Source organism: Melanaphis sacchari, unplaced genomic scaffold (assembly GCF_002803265.2).
Source record: "Melanaphis sacchari strain LSU unplaced genomic scaffold, SCAv2.0 Contig21_pilon_pilon, whole genome shotgun sequence".
In the NCBI taxonomy this organism is placed as follows: Eukaryota; Metazoa; Arthropoda; class Insecta; order Hemiptera; family Aphididae; genus Melanaphis; species Melanaphis sacchari.
The window spans coordinates 1664855-1688162 of record NW_020271096.1 but is presented as its reverse complement, the minus strand read 5'-3'; the positions used below and the strand labels follow the sequence as shown (position 1 = coordinate 1688162).

General features: G+C 23.0%; 1 long non-coding RNA gene across 1 annotated transcript in view; it reads right to left on the bottom strand.

The window, feature by feature from the left end:
* LOC112594067 overlaps positions 1-23308 on the bottom strand; it is a 76695-nt gene that overhangs the window by 15017 nt on the left and 38370 nt on the right. The window contains exon 3 of the long non-coding RNA XR_003114636.1: positions 2784-2895. This is a non-coding gene — a long non-coding RNA (uncharacterized LOC112594067). The remainder of the gene's footprint in view (positions 1-2783; positions 2896-23308) is intronic.

Genomic DNA, 23308 nt, shown 5'->3' with positions numbered 1-23308 from the left:
ATTAGAACAATCGCAAATTCAATCAACAATTGCATTAAACTTTATTTTATTCATAAATGGAAGTACAATATAGATAATAAAAATATATTTATTAAAGATAACTAAAATTTCCGTTTTTTGATAATAGTTTATATTATTTAAATTTAATATATTTTTATTTATAAAATTGTACCTATTGTTAAAAATAATTATGATCTTAAATATATGAAATCCAAGTTAAAACTATTTTTAATTCAATATGTTAAATATAGCGTAGCATAAATTTATATTACTTCAGCTTAAACATAAATCAAGTAAATTTATTGAAATTTTACACTTATAAACTGTATCTAAATGAGTTTTACAATAATTATGAGAGTCCATAATATTTTTCTATTATTAATTACTTAATCTATTGTATTATGATTATATTAAGTAAATATTCAATATATTAATTTAAAAAAGATACAGATTTTTATAGTTGATTTAGTGTATACTATGCTTAGTATTAAAAATAATACTCACTGGAAATTAATTAAGTCAAAACTGAAATAGTATTCAGTTATTTTAAATAAAAATAACGATTAAGTTGTAATGTGTTTAATATACATTTTTTACATGTCTTTTCACTCTCAACTATATAGTTTTAATAAGCCTTTAAGACGTATATTAAGAGAATGCAATAATGTTCCTTTTGACTTAAATTTTGATAGCAAAGTTAAATTTTGTTGTTTATGTCTAGGTTTTGGATAAATAAATGTTATACAACATTTAATTTTAATACTCAATAATTATTAATTTCCTAAATATCCATGATTATTGTTTTTAATATTCTAAAATATTTCTTTTCTGTTTTGTTTACTTTAACATTTATGTATATTTTTTGCCCAAATGGGCGTTAATAAATAAAATAAATAAATAAACAAACAAATAAATACAATGTAACGTATAGCTATTAGTTTCATTCTCTCTACAATAAAGATTTTACAAAAAAATATGAATTATAATCAAAATTTAAAAATAATCATTTCACAAGAATATATTTTATCTGTATTATCATTTTATTTATTCATGAAAACCGATTAAAAAAAAAAAAGAATTTTAATAGAACGGTTTCGTTTACTTAAAATAACGATTATACATACATTTTTACTTAGTGAAATATTAATGAAAAAGAGAAATGTGAATTTTAATTTATAGTATTAATTTCTTAGCTCATTATTTTATTCAATCAATTACAGATATTTAGAGACTTAGAACATTAACCTACTCAAATCGGGTGATTTTTCTATTATGTAAATTATATTATATTTTATGTTAAATGTTTTTATATATTTAAATAAAAGTATTGATTAATTTTTTGACTAAGTAAAATTAATATTGTGAAATTTCATAAACAATCGTATCATACAAACGTTTTTTTTTAGTATTGTGCAAGCAATATTTTTCTATCTGTGAATATATTGCATATATATTTATATATACATATATATTAGTGGATTTTCTGAAATATGTATAGCGTCACCGTCAATTTAACTTATATTTTATAATAATAACATCACACAACTATAGTATAATAATTATTATTACCATAGATACCATATAATATGCATGACTTGAGGAGATCTCATAGCTTTTACTGAAATCAAACATAATATCTTAGTGAACGTAATTAGCTAACATATATTCTGTTCATAGCTTCATTTATTAGCAAATATAAATTGTTATGCATATCATACGCGTGTGGTTATCACATTCTCGAGGGAAGTTATAGTAATAATTATAAATTAGCTAGTAGATAATACGAGTACATATACTTAATTTCTTCATACTTTAAAAATAGATAATATTATGGCTTTTCATATACTTCATATAATATTTATTTAATTTTTTTGTCATAAGTTTGACATATTTTAATTAATTATCGCTCTTGGTTACAAAATTCGCAATAAAATAGCAAATAAAATAAAATTGAATCAGTTAACGTTATCTAATAACGTAATATTTTTTTTTTAATATTTAATATTATTCATTTAATACTTTGACCAAAATATATTGTATATAACTAATTTTTAATAAAATTTAAAAAAATTTAATTAAAAATAATAAATATTATGATTGAAGCAACTTTTTTTCCCTTCATCATTTTCTTAAGTAAGACTGTAATAAATTATTGATAATTTATTATTGTTTGAAAATTAATATCATATAATACCACAATACATTTATTATTTTTATAAGAGAGCTCAAAAAGTAATCACTATAATTTTTGAATAATTCACGAAATTAAATATGAAACGATCCATTTCTAAATTTTATTTTTACATAATCTTTAATTATGTACCAAGTATTCAATTCATACTATATGCATATAACTATTGAATATACATATTTTAATACATATATGTACATATATTGATATCATATGTGATTTGAATAAACTATTATATTTTTATTTACAATGACCAATATATATAGTTAATTTTATTTGAAATATTTTTAATATTATCTTTTAATAAAATGTTCTTGAATAAATGCTTAAGGATTATTTATTCGTAAAACTAACGAAATTCAACGTCAAATACATGTATATTATATATATTATGGCTTAAATAAAATAACTTGTTACACTTATCATTACATAGTTTATAGAAAAAAAAAAATTATAGTTTAACAATAATGAATTCTTGTTAATATAATAGGAATAAAACACGAAATATATTATTTACATATCATATCAATATAGTATTTTTGAAAATTAATCATATTTTAATATTATTAACACTACATAGATACATACTAACCTTACTTAAGGAACTTGGTGGAGATTCTAGAGACTTTGTAGTAGAATTGTTTTCATGATAAGCATTTCATACATTATTTAAAACGACATAACTTCTTTATTTGTAGCAATCTCTGTAAAAATATAATTACTTACATGAATAAACAAATTTGTGTAAGACATTTTAAAATAATTTTTAATTCGTCAAAAATCAACGCAGAAGTTGGTATTATGCCATGGTAACTATACAAAATATTATCTATTCATCTACATATCATTTAATTTTAGTAGAAGTAAAATCTTCACATGTACATATTCAATGGTTAGTATTATTATGTATCATAATTAGTGAAAATATTTTTTTCTATAATTTTGGGAAAAAAATACTTTTTTTAAAATCAATTATGATATTTTTAAATTTTATGAATTTTCTTAAAGTATTAAATTATATACATATATGTAATATTTATTGTCTTTAGTATTTCTCAGATTTTATTATGAACACTCCATTATAAAATAAAGCTACTCTAAACAAAATATCATATTTAGCTCCAATTTAATATTCTGTAATATACAGTATCTAATAAATAATTAAATCAAAATGCATATAATAAATTAAATAATTAATATGTGTATATTGTATAATGATAAACTACATTATGTATTTACGATCCTTTTAAACTGTATATGTCAAAATTGGAGTAAATCGCACTACAACTATGTTATAATCCCCGAAATCAAATTGGTTTGACAAATTAAATTTAACGTACACAGTTAAATTATTAAAAGTGGAATCATAAATTAATTGATAATTTATAAAACTGAGCCCTCGCCTCACGGGTTAAGTGCTCGGTGAATAATAGAAAATAATCGTAATTTTATTATACAAATAATAATTAATAATATAAATGTTTTAATATTATTTCACTGGAATTTTTCACCTTTCAAATTAAAACTACAGATTATTATGTCGCTTATCATTTCTTTTCATTAACAGGGTATCGCATACCATAATATTATATTTTACTGCATCTTTATAAAATACGTAAAATATACGAATAGTCGATGTTTGGAACCATCTTATTGATTTATTTTTTATACGGGTTTTTTTTTTTTTACTTGAAGTGTGCTTATGTTTAACGTAAATACAATTTTGTACGTGTCTGCGAAATACGTTCTACTATAAAACGAATAGAGTAACTCATTTTTTTTTTTTTAAATTGGCAATACAATAGTCTTTTTTTTTATATTTTACATTAAGAGCTTTAAGAAGGTATAAAGATATCAGTGGCAATTCTGGTAATATTTTCTGGTAAGGTGATATATTTATCACACTACTTGAACATGAACATACAACTAAAAAAAAAAAAAAAAAAAAAAAAAATAATAAGAACCAAACATTGTTCATAATAATGAAATAGTTTATTTTGTTCTCTGTCAGTTAATAAAAACGAATAGAAATTATAGGATTTATCTTCTTACTAGGTTTTATTAATTTTTTTTAATTATGATTCATTCAATATCAAAGATATGGTGTTTCTAATACATAACAAAAGATTTGTGCTCATAACAGTGACATAAAAGATTCATTATTATGAAAACTTAACCGTAACGAAACTGAAATAACAGTCACCCCGTTGTCACACCATTTTAAATTCGCGAGTTTTTCAATCGGTTTATTTGTTTAATAAACAAGAAGTCACGCGGATCCACACGGTTGGTTGGTCTGTATTATTGTCATCGTAACAAAATAATAGTATTCTCATTTTAAATTCGTTTGTTGACGACAGCATGGGATGTCGCTCGAAAGCCACCTTTACGATAATGTACCGGAATTGCCTATTCACCGCGCCAGTAAATGGATATTAGCAGTAAAATATAATATTATAATTTAATATTTTAATAAAACAAAATGTAATACGTAAAAAAAAATACATACTTATACAATATAAAATTATTTTTTTTTTTTTTTAACGGATTTAGGATACATACATATCGAATGTAATTTGCTTTGTGTATTATTTCAATCAATTAGATATTCATTTGTAATGCTACCACAGTTTTTACTTAATACTAATCGGGTTTTATGTTTAAAGTGATATTGAAATGATTGTTTTTTAAATACATTTTTATATGTATTGAAAATATATAAAATACACAAACAAGTTTGCAACTTATTTAATTTATTTACTTTATAAACATGTCTATTTCAATAAATTACTTAAAAATAATCATCTATTCATACAACATATCACGCAGGACCTTAATTTTCAAAGGAGAATATAAAATAATCATCACAATATTATAACAGATGTAACTAACCAAATATTTTATGACTTTATAGTATAGTCTGTGATTATTATTTTACATACAATGTAAACTACTTTACTATAATATCTATACCCATTGAAAATAAAACAACATTATATTATTTTAAAAAACATATAAAAAATGTATTTAATGAAGTAAATAAATATGTTTTATTGATTATTATTTATTCACCGCACATACTTTTATTATCCAAGAGATTTTTAATAAATTAACTTAAACGTAAGTAGTATACCTACCAAATAATATTAAAGCCTGATACTTTACATAGTGATATTTCAACCACTAAATGAATGCTAAAATAATGTATACGCACGCATATATACTATATATATTATATTATTTGACATCTATTTTATTATTTTTATTAATAAAGCAAATTAGTCACATTCATTAATGACTACATTTTTTTGAAGAAATAAAAGTTCAAGTTGTATACATAATTATGTATTGTAAGCTTATAAATCTATGCAAATTTGAAGAGACTATAATGCCAGCACATTTTCCTAATAAAGCCAAAATCGAATGTTTTTGCATAATAATTAACACCTATTTATTTGATTTGTATTTATAGGAAATAACTGAATATTTATCATCATAATTATTATTATACTATCTGTATCGTTGTAAATAACCCATACAAACAAAATTTCGAACTGTACATATTATCTGTGTATATTTCAATACTATAACGTCTAAGTTAAAATCAACTATACGTAGATTTTTATCACTGAAATTATTTTAGATTAAAAAAAAACTGTTTATTTTTACATCTCATTAGAATTTAAAAATATTTCATACAGTGAGAATTTAAACATAATATTAAATTGATTATTACGTACTTAGATGTATTAAAAAAAATAAATAAACACATAGATAACAATAAAAAATGTCCACAAGTTTACGTAGAACCTTATATGTACACCAACATTATTTGTTTTTGTTTTGAAACTTGAAATCATAGTTACTAAAATTTGAACTCTTTTACAAGGAATTTCCGTCATTCTTTTTTTTTTTTTTTTAATGTTTTTGTAACAAACTTTGGTACTTATTTATTACAAATTGTAACACAATATAACAAATGAAATAATTTTTAAGTAAAAAATACATTTATATACCTAGATTTGGGATGACAGGTGAGTGACCCAGACATTTTTCTGAAAAAAACCCATTTCCCGAAAAGTAAAGCGTATATTATCACATTTATTTTTCTTGTTGTTGCTCATTATTATATGGTAAAAAAAAAGAAGAAGAAGAAAAGTAGGCAACTATTCTACTGTACAGTAGTTGTCAAGTATATCTTGTTATTAAGGAGAAATCACTAAAATTGATGTGTTAAGTATACTTGTATATGAATTCAACAATAAATCTTTAAACATGAATAAAAATAATACTTACTAATAATATTTTATAGTTTATACCTTTAACGATTTTGAGCGAAGGTAATCTTTCAGCTTATATTACTAAATTGTCTTTATGATTTATTTAAATTCCTATTAAAATAACTTTTTTTTACTATTTGTTACACTTGAATTAATTTTAACCGAAACTTTTGTACTTTAAAATATTATTCTTTGTATAAAATATAATAATATTTAATATATTTATTAAAATAATTATTCTTTGTTTAAATATCTAGTTTCCTCGAAATTTCGACTTAAAATATATATATATATATATAATACATACATAGTGTTTATATGTTTTTCAATTTTTTAGATCAATACATTTTTACTATTTAAAAAGTGAAAAATCTAAAAATATTGGGCGATTTAAAAATAACAATTTATTTATTTTATTTTTTATAATTAAGCTCTAATGCATTTTGTACAACATCTATAATTTGTTTAGAACGATTAGAAAATTTAAAATAAGAAATAGTTTTCACATCTATCATTTGTATTGTGCTCATATGCATCCCAATATTCTAAACATCTAAATAATATATTTCTTAGTATTAATTTTAATTCTTCGATACCGTTTGTTTTAAAAATGAAAACTTCGTTTTTATATTTTAGTTTATTTAATGCATTCTTATCAAAATGTTTTTTATGTGTGTATATATATATATATATATATGTATTAATGAAATGCTAGGACTAAAAGTGCATTTTTCGATGGAATTTTTGTATTAACTTATGATAATATGTATATATAACATTTGTCAGGTCATATTTAATATAAAAAAAAAATATTGAAGGAAAAAACAAAATGTGCTGGATTATTTAATTTTTTAAAAGTTATTTTAAAACCATAATTTTTTTAATTTTAATGTTTTTAAAAAAAGTATTCTTATATCTAGATTAAATGAGTATATGAATTGTATAACATAATATTCTTTTTATTTACTTGATAAAAATGTTGAAATAATTATTTTGATATTTATTTGACGTATCAAACTTTAAAATTTAATATTTAATAAAACTAATAGGTATATACCTCTTTAAAAGATTTTATAAATGATAAAAACTCAATGTTTAAATATATCGTATAATTTTCTATTCAACATTAAAATAAATTGATTTTAATCAAAAGCAATGACCTACCTATTTTTAATACACTGAAAAAAAAAGTTATATATTGATTAAAATATAAAATCTCTACATAGATATGTTTTGTTTAAATCAAAATTTTACTTTAATTATTCTCAAGCAAAATGTTTGGATCGACTAAAAACATTGAAACCATTTTATATTTTCAATAAATAAAACTTAAGAAACCATGCAAAATAAAAATCATTTAAAATAAAAAAAAAGTCTTATATTTTATGCTACGTTTATTTCATTAAATTATAAAGTAGACCATTCTATAACTAATAAGGTATTTCTTTTTATATAAAAAAAAATATTTCGTAGTTTGTTATTAGAGTATATTTATAATTTTTATATTATTTATACCAAAATAATAATAATACTAAATTAATGTAATTTTTAGAACATATGTTTACTATAAAATACATCAATCCATTTTTGGTGATAAAAACTTTTTAAAATTTAAAAATAATATTGTATTTAATACTACTAATCTATAGGTCCATTTTAATAAATATATTAAACATAATATAATAATAATTGTAATGCTGAATTTTAGGAACAAATCCATTTATTATCTAGTCAATGAATAATACATTGTTTGAAGTTGTGGATTAGCGTTACACTGTATATATGATTCAAATTCAAATTTGTTTATAATTAACTTATTTTTACGAAAATCTTATGAATATTCACCAATAACTATTAATAAATACCAATTATCAAACAACACACATTTAATCTATTTTTAAATATATATTAAATTTAAATTCAATTTATTCGATTATTTTAAATTTTAACTATTGTTTGTTTAAAAAAAAAAAAAAAAAACTAATTAAATACTAATTTATGTTCAATTAATTTGAAAATAAAGAGATTAATGTTGATAAATTAATTATTTAAGAGGATTTAAAATCCATATGTATCTTCTTAATCTTAAAATGACGCAATTTAGCTAACTTCATGTTCAAAATAATACATTTAGCATTGTTGTTTTAAATACACTGTGTATTTTCTATCAAATTTAAAGATAAGAATATTATCTAAATTCTATCGATTCTAGTCAACAATAAACTTAGTTTTTTATACTTATACCTTTGTAAAGTATTATTTAAAATAAATTATAATTATTGTTTCATTTGATTGGTGCCTAAGATAGTATTGTTAATTTTTTCTTTTAAATTATGTTAACGTCAAATTATTCCTTTAACGAAAATAATAAATTAAAATCGATTATTCTCGATGTCAAATTGTCTATGTTAAACTTTGTGTACAGAATATACATCAATAATAGACATAACATAAAATTTATGAAAGAATATTTTATAATATGAAATAGTTCATTTTTGTTTCATGTTATATTTTAAACATTTATCATTTGAAACACTCGTAATTTATACTAAATTTTTTGTAACCTCATTTTATATAATTTTATAACTTACGTTTTAATGTATTTTAATAGTTTTACTACAACCGTTTTCCTGTTATGTTTTACAATAATACATAATGTTAATTTTTTTCGTTCAGTTTATGTGCGTTTAGGCTTATTTTAAATTATAAGCGAGATATTTGACCTAATGTGCTCGTAAAACCAACGAAAGTGTGTAATTTTTTTTTTATTATTCCTTTATAGTATCGTTGTATTTTATTTAATGCTATTATTTTTTATTCGATATACTTAATTAATATAATACTTTGTTTTTATTTTTTGTTCCTACACTTATATAAAAAAATAAGTTAATTTACATTCATTTTACATCTACTATTATTAAAATAGGCTGAATTTGTACTTTCATTTTTTTGTTATTTTGCTTAAGAAATATATGTAACTTGTTTATTTATTTGAATAAATGAATAATAATAATTATTATTTTTATTGTGCGGAAAATTAAACCTAAATTCGTTTTCAAAAAGGTTAAGGGAATACTAATACGTACAGTATAATAATGGTTTGTAAATTTTATATGAATATAGAATAAAAAAAAAGGTGTATGAACGATTGGTACTTACATGCGTGAAAAAGTAATTGGTTTTAACTTTTATTGTAAACTTCTTCGAATACGGATTCCCGGAATCGATATTACAAATTTAACTAATGGTTCTGTATAAATACGATTTTTAGGACTGTAGTACTTTCTATAACCATAATGAAATTTTCAAGCAATTAATAAAATATTTAACAAAGCAAAAATATCGTAATTCAAATATTTCACATAAAAATTTTTATATTTGATCTCTGTAACACAAGTTTAATTATAAATACTATTTTAGACTCAATATGTAAATAAATGTATATATTTTTAACTTAAAAATGACAATCTTCATATTGTTTATTCTTGGATTATAAACAACATTTTCAATGAAGACATTTCAGAATTGGCATACAATAATAAATCAATATCAATATAAAAACTATTATATAATGTCCATTTTTTTTTGTTTTTATTTATTTTTTTTTAAAGTGTACCCAATATAATTAACTATAATAAATTTCATTGGAACCTGCGTAAGACAACTTTATATTCATCAGTATATTGTACTTGAAACTATAGTGATTTAGTGAATAGTAATAATACATATCATTATTATTATTATTATTATTATCAGCAGTATTGTTTCGAAAGTATATATCTAAGAAGTGATCATCTTTTTGAGACGTTCGATGATATTCTTGCCGGAAAACGCTTGCAACTGACACGTTTTGCTAATCCTCTCGAAGGGTATTAAATTATATCAAAGAGGACAATTATTTCAGGTAAGGAGTAGGATATAAAGCTTTTTGAATTCGTATTCAATAATATACAAACGTGTGTTAGGTTATATTTTAATGAACAGAATAGGTGTTATATGCAGGAAACAGCAAATTATAAGATTTTTTTCAAATAATAAAAATGTGCTTTGTATTGCTTGCTATGTGATTTGATTTTACGCGACCATCGTAATAAAGTATTGGTAGGTGTCATCAATTGTAGTGCCTTACTCGTTTAAGAAATAGTTAATCATTTTCAAAAGTTGCGTAAATAATATTATAACTTAAATTTTATTAATAATATTAAATGTTAGAGATTTCAAACGTGAAATTTAATATTATATAGAAACGCACTAACAAATATAACACCAAAAGTATCAATACAAGGGCCTAGTAACTTATATCTGAATATTTACCAATAAACATTGAAGAAACTAAAAAATGCTTTGTATTATTATTATATTTATTCGTTACATGTAAAAATAAAAAAAAATAATAATAATTTAAATAACTAAAAATTGATAAATAATATTTTAAAGTAAAATGCTCATACATATATTAACTTTTTTGAGTGTGCTGACCAGATTATATTATGTCTCTACTCTTTGGTATTTTGATTTTTACAGTGCACGATGGGCTCATTTAGCAGTATTCGTGTTGTGAATTTTAAAACTTCAGGTATCACAACAATTAAGTATACATCACACAGCCATAATAACTTTCGTTTTTATCGGGGGATTTTATTTTTTATTTTTTTTTTCAAAACGTTAACCAAACAACAACATATTTTTTTTAGCGTTTAAAAGTATTTTCTATACACGCACTCAAAATATAATAATACACTATTACATAATTAATGACTTATGAAACATGTTTTAATTTTATAGATATATATGTATACTTTATATTTTAAGATTAATTTGTTATACAATGTTAATTAATAAATAAAAATATTATTTTTTGAAATAAATATAAACCTGACATCAAATTTTAGATTTGATTTTTCGATTGCATTTATAAATTTGTAATCTAATTTTAAATAATATTTTAGAAAAACATCATTGCTTTCAAAAAACACTATAACTATGAATTACTAAAAATCAATATAAACTTTTAAACTGTAATATATTCGTATTAGTTCTAAAATATAAAGTACTACACATATAGTATGTAAAACGTACTTCATATCAAAGCCAGACTCATAATATTTTATGGGATCTGAATACTTTATCCTTAATTGCTTTTCTTTTAATCGTTTCAAACAAATTTTCAAGATTATCTAGACGGAAGTGGTTATAATGCTAAATGTTAATAAATTAACTAAAATTATTGATAACATACATTAAATAATATATTTTTTGCACAAAATAAGTACTTGATTTATTTTAGATAAATGTTTAAATATTTTGTTTTTACTTCTTTTTCATATTCATCCTGTTTATTTATACTTAGCTATCTAAGTTATGTATTGAGCCTTATTCAAATTATCATCTAAATTGTTAATATTCAACAGGAATATAAAACAGGCAGTGTTATATTTTACATAAAAATGCGTTTTTTGCGAATAGTGAAAAAAATAATACTCTGCTCTCGGAAGAGAATTATGTGATAATAATTATAATAAGATGTTTAAATGGTTCGAAACGTAAAAGGATATTTATTTGGAGTAAAATAATTTATTTAAATGTATACATATATTACTTAAAACATAATATTTTAACTATACGGTAAATATAAATATTATTATTATTGCTTTAGATTATATTTTCTATTAGATGGATATAATAATAACTTAGGGCAGAAATAAATATTTATTGCATCTAAAAAAAAAAAAATCTATTTAATATAACATTTACGTATAATATATATGAGTAGGTATATAAAAAAGAAACGTTATTGTAAGATGGTATTTTGTAGTTATTGCAAGATTTAATTATATTAATCTAATATATTATAACTCTATATATTTAATTTTTTATTTCAAAAATGAAATTGATTTGAGAAATGATTGAAAGTTTTTTCAGCATTTTTGTGATATTTTGAGTTAGTATTTACTCTATTCACATATGTGGTTGTAATGTATAGTGTATTTCATTTTTCATTCAATATGTGTTTGCTCTTTTCTGTTTTGTTTGTAAGATCGTACAGTAACATTTTTAACCACTTTTCTCAATCCACTCAACGTTTTACAGTACTCGTTTGTTAGACTTCAGTACTAGGATAAACCTGATAGTTTATTCTCGGAATGAAATTGGATAATAATTTGTTAATTCGTTTCAAATATACGTAAGATATATTATTACTCTATAAGATTATTTTTTCGATAAATTGATTTTGTATAGGTTCTATATAGTGTTTAGCGAACGTTTACCTACTATATGTAATATATTATGAATTTTAAATATGTTATAATTGATATAAATACGTCCATCACTAATACGGTATTATTGGTATTTTGGTACTCAAAGGATTTTAAGAAAGTAAAAATATTTTATCATAAATTTAGTATGTTTTGTAAATATATATTTTTAAACTCAAAACCTTCAAAAATTGAATCTTGTGAGTTATGTAATACATGAATTTGGAGTTCCGGGAATCTCAATTTATTTAGGATACGTTATTATGCAAATTATTCTTTGTATGCAGACTGTTACGGAAGAATCTTGCTAAATTATTCGAATAGCGAATAAGGGATCATCCGTGGCGCTTATGGGTTGGTCAGTCGGACGTGTTCACTATTTGCCCACGTCTGTTTAATCCTCCACTATCACTGTAACTATAAATATCTGTATCCATGTATGTTTAATTCATAGAAGACTTCACTCGGAGTTATTTGCAAAAACATTTTAATATTTGTTATACTTCAAAACTCGGTTTTATTAACAATGAACCTTTATTCCCAGTACTTTAACTGTAAAAAAAACTACAAAAAGTAACCGAATAAAAATTATTAAACATTGAGTAAGAGATATTTATTATAAATCATAATAACAACCAAGACGTTAAAATAACAGTACCCTCGATACGTAATTTAATAAATAATAAAACAACATAAATTCACACTGACTATACTAGATGGTTCTTCCTCCACATATTCACTTTTTTAATGTATGCAATTAAACGAATAAATAAATTTAAATACTTAAAAGTTTTTACACTTAATAGTGTACAATGCATATATATATATATAGAGAGAGAGAGAGATTGCTGAATTTCAAAAATTCAAAAAGTATATAAAATTGCAATGAATTTAAGTTTTGGTTAGTAGTTAAAAACCGAAATTCTTCTGAATATTATAAATTGTAATTTATAAATTAGAACACCGTGTTGTGAAAACGATTAAATGGTGGCAGCGTAAATGGTTATATAATTATTACTTACACAGAATTATTTTTATTTAATTTTATTTAAAAAAGCGAGTCAAATTACAACAATATATAAAAGCATATAGAATTTATTAAAAAAAAAAAAAAAGCAATAGAAAATTATTTAATAAATTTAATATAAATACAGACAGCTGGTATCCAGATAATTGACTAATTGACTAGTTATATATATTTTAGAATTTATTCTTAGCAAAAACTCGTATGGTTTTCTGTATAGAATAATAAATGTTCAGCCGGTATAACAGAATTATTACGATGAAAATGATATAAAGACAGAATTATCATTTTACCGGTGACAAATATTCGATATTTATAGCATCATAAAAATGTACATCATTTTTTTTAAAATATGAAACAATAAAAGTGCCTATGGTATAAATATTTGACGTATATTATTATATCGCTAAAAGTAGTAAAATATTTACGAATAACAAGACGCTTATACTTATTAAGAGAAATGAAAAAAAACTGTCATCGAATATGTTTATTTTGTTACATTTCCGCTATGCCGTCATCACTCTGCCGTTTGCGATATAGGTACTACAATAAAATACTATCAACAGATTTATCCGGCGAGAATCGAATCTCTGTGACTGCATTTAATTTACGATATAGCATAATAACGTTTGATTCGCTCGAATTTGACTGTGCGCCAAGCACACAAACTGTCGTAAAACGAATTGCGTGATATAATATTATTATCGTCATCAAGTCAATGAGACTACCAAAATGGGCAATATTATTTTAGTTTTGAGAACGAATTCAAAGTAGGCGTTTTTATTTTAATTTTGTCCTACTAGATCGCATTGTAACCATACATGTCATTAAAGAACTTTACTTCAAGAATTGATAATAATATATAATATATAATAATAATAATAATAATAATAATAATAATAATAATAATAATAATAATATTTCGTATAATATTATTTAAGTTTTAACTTAAACAAAGTTCTATAATACGTTTTAAAGTCTATAGTATAAAGCTATTATACATTCTAAATCAAGAATTTCTCATTAGATATTCGGGGATTTAATGTTTATTTTTTTAATATTTTTTTTTTTTTCATTATTGAACCTCCGGTGTCGAAAAATACTTAAGTATACGTTAACAATTTTAGTATTACAAGCTAACTCTGTTGTAAGGAAAACAATTAAATTTAGTATCACAATTATTTTTTCAAAAATATAATACTCCTAGTATATAATTATACTTTCTTTTAATATTGACTACACGGCATTTTGAAAACGAGAACTCGTTACCTCCTACTTTATGTTTATTTTTTAAACTTTTGATTTGTTACTTAACTATTTTTTCTCCATTAATAACGTTTACAATATCTTAGGTATTTATATTAATAAAGGAGTTATTAATTCTCGGGAAATTTAAACAAAGTTACAAATACTTTTATAGAATTATCACACATATCAGACAGCAGTTTTCTATTAATAATAATCTCAAATACATCATAAGGACACAAATTAAATTTACTTAACTGATAAGTCAGTACAAATCAATTGATCAATAATATGTAATCTGGTTATTTTATTTTTGCTAATCGTTAGTTTTTTATGGGTGATAATATAAACAATTTTAAACTGATTATTAAGTAGCCAAATTTAAAGTAGGTCAATCTATTATGAATATCAGAAAAAAGTTAATTTAACCATTCTACAATATACCTAGAGTTAAATTAAAAATGATTTATGTATCGCATATCCATACGTGAATAATAATTTATATCAATTTTATGAGAAATACTTTATTTTCAAAATAAATAATAATTTAAATTTATCGAAATATATTTTACGTACTGCAAGTGTTATACAATATATTAAGGAAATAGTGAACATTTAATTAATATGATTTATATAATATTATTGATTATTACAAATAAAAATATGAATTTAATTATGCATTTTGTAGTTAATTTCGTTCAAATAAAATTACACATAATATATATATATTTATATGTGTGTGTGTATATGTTTATTTATTATGACGTGTATTGTGTATGTTTAGTAAAGTTTAGTTAACCATTAAATTTCTCAAAAACCAACACTATTAACTAAATTATTTTACTATTTATTAAAAGTGTGTATAGTTTCATAAAAACGAAATTTTAAAATTGTACATTAATTTTAAACATACTCAAATTTTTAGTAAGTATTATAGTATATTACTTAATCATACGACTAATAACATAAAATAATTAAGATTTTTTATTCAAAGGACCAAACCAATGTATGGTTGAAATTATTTCTATATTTCACCTATCTGCCTTAACTGTAGTAATTGCATTTTTACATAGTTAGCGATGTTGGTTTGTAAAAATTATAATTTGTGTACGCATAACAACAATAATGGAACATCAAGATATCGTTTTGAGTACATTTTATTGTATATTATAATAAGACCACCGTGTTTTGTATTTCTCGTTAGATTATGTCGTTATATACACGAAATATATTTTTATGAGAATTACCACCAAAAATGGACAAATCATTAGTGAGCAGAATGAAAAGTGAACAAATATATATATATAATAATAATAATCAATTGTCAGTTGTGGTCACTCCGGTATAAATACATGGCACGTGATGATGTGGTATACGCTTAAACTTGTCATATAAAATATTAAAACATATAATATTTTGTAAATCGATATAATATTTCTAATAAAGTATATGAAATACTCGTTTAATGATTTAACTATTATTTATAACTCTACAAACTGCCTTAAAGTTTGAACTTTGGTGGACGGTGGGAGATTAAACGCAGTTAAAATGAATGGTTTTCGCCTCTCATATCAGTACGTAACGCATTTAATATATTATATTATTATTATTATTATGGCCTATTACTGTTATTATAATAGCCTCGTATACTCGATAACAACTAATAATAATAATAGCAACATACATTGCACGTTAAAGGCTTGCGTGATCAACAGTAACAGCCACCGCTGCTTCGCTGCCTCCGTACGAGATGTATGAACTGTCGGACAACGTCGTCGAGGTATCCATAAACGTTGAGTGTTATCAGACTCCCGGAGAGAGGATTAAATTTACGAGTATGCTATACATTGTATAATAATAATATAATAAGCGACTGCGCCATGGGGATATACCCGACAATTTTCGATAAATCTAAACCCCGTCGGGTGACAATAATATAATAACTCTTCGACTCGATATACGAAGCGATGGCGCGAGAGTCAGTCAAATATTTTCGGTTTGTTTCGATAATTGAAAACTTAATTTTTTTTTTTTTTTTTTAATAATATCATACATTTCGGGAAAATACATTTTTCTCGCCCATCAAAACAATGCAGTAAACGCTGATTGATGGGGTAGAGGGATAAAATGTTCAACAATAATGAACAAGTAAAAATATAGAAATACGTCTGAGAGTGCGCATAGACATTATGATTTGTTAAGATTTACGTATTATTCGATAATATTTTCACATGCCTACGTATAATAATTGTGGATGATTATTGTTTATTGCTTCCTAATGTTTGCAAATACGCACCACCTCGTCCAATGAAATCCAAATGTTATATTTTCACAAAGGTTACATTAATTGTTCTCGGAAGGTATTCACTCAGAAAATGCATACCTGGTATGCAGTCGTGTACGCTATTTTTAATTTTCCTAGTAACGAAATAAAATACGACGAAATAATAATTCATTGTCGTTTTTGTTGATAACTGTTTGAATTCAATCGTTCAATGTGTACCTAAATGATTTAAAAGTTCAAAAAATAAACCAAAATTGACGTGTTTTATGATATTTTTTAATCTTAAACTTATATAGAATAAAAAACTTGAGAACTTTCAAAGCACTTCGTTAAGCATAGTAAAAAAAAAAATAATGAATATATGCACATTTACGTCAGGGTGTCTCTTATTTTGTGAGAGTTTTTTTTTTTTTTTTGGAGGAATTTTTTTTAGTTGAATCTCTTAAATTTGTCTATTAGCATAAATAAATAAACTATGAACATTATTGGATCGATCTATCAAAGTTTACCTTTCCGATTTGAATTTTAAATTTGAGTGCATTTATTTACTCGTTGTATTGATACGTTTAACATTTTTATGAATATCTCACATTAACGGACAGGAAAATTGTAATTTGTTCTTTTATGTATATAAATTAAATTAAATTTCCTATAAATTGTTTCCTTGCATACTTCTCTTTAGTTTTTATTTTTAATAATTTACAAGAAATACTGACTTAAATATTATACAAAAACGTTGTTTTCTTAAATTGTTATTATGAATGTCCATATATACACATAAACACATTACACATAATTGCTATAAAACTAAAGAAAATTAGAATATTATCAATATCGCACTGTAAAATATTATCTTATTGTTTCTAAAAAAATTGCTATGGATTACGACTAACGAGTTTAATATAAAATATATTATAATATTGTGATAGTCGTGTTTATGGCGGTGCATGATTATGTTGTTTATTTTGAGATTTTATTACTTTTATTATTGTATATTTTTGATTGTTTTCGGTACTTTTTTATGATGTGAAAACAGTAAAAGCTCACAAAGAGAAACCATTCAGGGAAACAATCATTATTGAGAAAACGTTTAAAGTTTTTCTAAAAAACTCAATATTGTGTAAATTAATTTTTAAATTTGTACGAAGAGTGGTATAATCTACAAGAAAATATACAAAAAGTAGGGGATTCATTTAAATTAATTAATAAACTTGACGATTTATTTGATATTGGACATGCAATTAATGCTTTAAATATAATATAAATAAAAAGTGACAGATAGTTTTTAATTAGTTAAGGGCTTATGAAGCGAATCGGTTGTCTTGGTGTTAGAGACAAAAAATTATTAGAAAAAGAGAAAAAAAAACCGTAAATTTAGTGAAAAATAAAAAAATAAAATATAAAATCTACATCAAATTGTAGTTTAACAAAAACTTAAAGTTAATCATCTGATGTATATTTAATAAGTCACCATCATCATCATTTTATTCTGAATACATGCAAAGCGAGTGCATACCAATGTCAAAAAAAAATTTTTCCTCAGATTTTTACTGCATTAGATCGATGAAAATTAAGTGTATGAAAATCAGTTTATATTATTTAAGCAACAGCCGAAGATTTAGGTCACAACGTTAATAGTCTAGCTATAAATAAATCATCTATACATCGATGTCATTATACTTTAATATTGGACACACCATTAAATCATAATAATTTTTTAAAGCCCTGCTTCATATTATATTACGATGAGATTGGAAAAAAAATACTACTAACGTTAAATGTTAAGGACTTTTCTGATAGATTACCAATTGTTATAACAAGTAAAAGTATAGATTTGCTTATTAGTATCCTAAAACCGAGAAATTCAACAAGAAAATAACAAGTTAATGTTATTTATTATGTGTTGGGAGATTTGAGTGAAAATTCAAAGTATAAATATTTATGGTGTTCTGTCGAGTGCCTAATAAAAACTTAAGTTATGTTATGCGGCGATATGTGTCCATTTTATACGCGCTACTTTTGACACGGGCAATAAAAAAAATCCTTGGTTAAATTATATTTTGATCGCACAGTTAAAACCATTTCCTTTAGCTTATTGTTCGCCGTAATTTCAATAATATATTAGACATTAATTTTTAGTGTTAATAGTGGCAATGATTGTGATAGAATTATGCGTTTGCCAGAAATTCCATAATATTTATACTGTAGTTTAATCCAATTATTATTATTATTACTATTATTATTATTATTATTATTATTATTATTATTAGTGTTACTATTATTGAAGGTGCGCATGTCTTGAAACGCATTTTATCCGTACACATAACGCGGTGACGAGGAAATATAACGTTATTGTTATGCACTTTCACAGTTACAATATATTTTATGATGTATGTAAATTTCTCGTCCACAAAATACAAAAAAATGTCATGCGTACTTCCGTGGAGACGATTTCCAAAAGAAACCTACTGCTATATAACCATAAACATAATATACCACATGCCCGTATAAAATATAGTACTATGTTATGTGTTGTGCTCCGCGGAGAGTAGCTTTGAAAGGTTTTCTTTGAATGACTGTTTGATGTAAAATTAATTTATTGATAAACGGAGTTCACGAACTACCGTACCGTACACCTTTAACCTACGTCAAATACACGTGTCAGAAACATGTTTTCAGTTTCATTATTTCTGGTGGCGCGTTAGTGTATATTAAAAATTATTATTTCTATTATTTTAAGTGATATCATATTTTTATTATAAAACACGATAACCGATAAATTATACGAAAACGAAATTGTGTTTTCGTTACACGTTTTCGACAAGTATTATACGATTTTAATGACGTTCGACCAATACGTTACCGTTAAAATAACCCTTTGGGTTACCATTAAAATAATGTAATAGGTATTCTTTATTTTAATTATTCTTTTTGTTATTCATTTTGTATATAATAATAATTTAAGCAAATAACTTCCAGTAGAGTAGTAGTAGTAGTAATTACAATAATTACATGTTAACATAAAGTAGTTGTTATTGAATTAATTAAATTTATTTTGTTTAAACATGTAATATTATGTAAAAGAAAAAATTAGATGGCAATTACTAAAATTATTAAATTTTGCGTGTACCACACGACGGATAAAATAAACTAATTTTAATGTATAATAGAAATACATTTGTTTAAAATATAAAGAATAAAACCACACAAATTTTAATTTACAAATATTATAGATTATAAAAGTAAATATGTCAAATATAATGAAAATACCACGATTTTGTACACGCATACTCGTAAGCGATGTTATAATATTTTTTTAGGATGTGTGATTATGTATGTCAAATCATTTTAAAAATATCAATCTAATATATTCTCTTACAGTTTAGAAATAGTACAATTATTGACATGTTTATGATTTTATAGAAATTAAATTAATTTTAAATTATTGATCATTAATAACTAGTTAATTCAAAAAAATAATAAAAAAACATCAGTTATACATAAATTAAAGAATAATTTTTATTCGTTTAATAAATGTTAACAGGAATATATATATATATATATATATATATATATAAAATATTTCAAAAATAATAGATTCCATAGAATAGTATTTAAGAATATATTTTAATATACAAAAACAACAGATAGCTGAACTTATGAATTTAATAAGACGAATAATTAGAATTCCAAATTTGATCAAGTTTTTCCTCATTAACTCGTCCCCGTCTTACTGACTTACTTTGCTATACCTAACAAATAATTCAAAATATGGTAAGTTCATGTTCTCCCACTTATTTTACACTTAATATTATTTTAATTAACAACAATTGTACACTCCATCTGATTTCATTTCAACATTTTGAATGCGTACTGAGAAAAGTATAATATGTATTATATTATGTTTCAAAATTATAATAACGTAGAATATAATAAATACTTTTTAATTTCAGTTTCATCATGCTTTTTTCATTGAAACGTTTAGTTATTAATACGGTACACGGCGTCATGGACACAAACGCAGTGGTGTCAGTAATGACGGTGTCGCAACCCGTCTTACTCAGCATCGTTCTTTCATCTCTACCGATGCTTTTCAAATCATTATAAGTTCAAACTTCTTATCAAGTGCTAAACAATGGAATAAACCGTGGCAGAAATATTCCATACTACTGTGTACGTTTAGAATCAAACGTCAGGTTGAATCATCAGCTCTGAATATACAATATTATTCTAAACAGTATTTTTTTCAAGGAAAAAAATACCATCATAATATACCGAAGTCTTGAAAAAATGTTTGTGCAAATAATGAAAACAATTTTATTTATTATTTCTTAAAACGTTTCAGCACATAGTGTGCTATTACAGTTACAATTAATTTTAATGGAAACAAATTTAATAAATGTCATTTAAGATTATGATTATATCACATATTTATTATTATCAATGGCGTATATTCGCAGGGAGCGTTAGGGATTTTGCCCTCTCTCTTAGAACCGAAAATAAAGTCTCGACTAAAAATATAAGCGTGCGGTATCTACGATATATTAGTATCATAAGTTTAACTAGCAGAAATATATTAAATTATTGAAAATTCAGAAACGATTTATGATTCACAAAGACTGCAATATTATTTATGTCGTTAATGTTATCGTAATATCGAAAATCACATTTACAGTGTTTTAATGGATTATAAATAAAACAAATATTACTGTATTTCAAATAACTAATACCTTAATCGCGCGTTAGTTTGATTTTTAGGACAAGATATAACTTCGTCAGTCGTCTGTTGGTTACATCAAAAATGGATTAATTTAATTTTGATTTAAATTAACTTTATCGTAAGCATACATTTCAGTTATACTACGTAGTACAATACTGTGTACAATACTAATTTGTTGAAATCGATTTTTATGCGTAAATATATTTGTATTAACTAAAATAAACAATTACATCCAATCCTTATGAGTAATGACTAAATTGATAAAATTTAATACCTATTACATATTTTTTACACTTTTAAAAATAAAAAGCGTGTTACTATGTTTTTAAAATTTTTGTGAATCATTTAATAGCTAATAATTCGCGTATAATTATATAAACGTAATATTTTTTCATCAGTAGATGCATACAAACATTTATACAAAAACTCTTTTTTACTAACTCGTTAAAATGTCCGTTGAATTGAGCAAATACTAAGAGTATTACTATACATAAAAAAATGTTCAATGCTGTTTACATAATTTGATACTAATTAATAAACCAATTCATAAAGTATTTTAAGAAGAAATCAAATATAAATTTTTAAATTGATTTTATATATATATATGTTACTTTTTGTTTCATTGAAATGTATGAACATATTTATTATTTTTACATGATAAAAGGGATGTTTAGATGAAATTTCTTGTGAATGCTTGTTAAATTATATTAAAATTATGAAAAAAAAAAAATACCATACTACGTCATTGAGTATTAAATGAAGTCTACGCATGCCCATCCTTAACAATTATTTTATATCCACTATATATAACCTACTTTAATCAATATTTTCTGATAATCACTATTTTTGTAATACCTTGCCACGTATACAATTACTACAATGAATCATGTTCGAATACATATATATATTAACGTTCCAGTGCTTCATGAAATGATAATAACATTGCTAAAATAATAGTGTGTCCTTCATGAAAGATGTTGTACATTAAATTTGGACATAGGTAAGTACAATCTAGGTTATAAATTTTAATAGTAAATAAATAAAATGTATTTTACACGCAACATAATTTCTTTCGTCGTTTCTTTGATGATAATAAATATCATAGTCTTCCCGATGATGTTTACATCGCAGGTAGTAAATAATGATAATAAAACATTTATACCCGGAAGCTGGCGTGCGACATACTAAATCGTTCTTCACTTACCACGTTGTAATGCGAAAAATGCAAACAGAAGATTACATCATTTTGAATACGATTATCAACTGTTCTTAAAATATTTACATTGATAATAAAAAAAAAAAAAGAA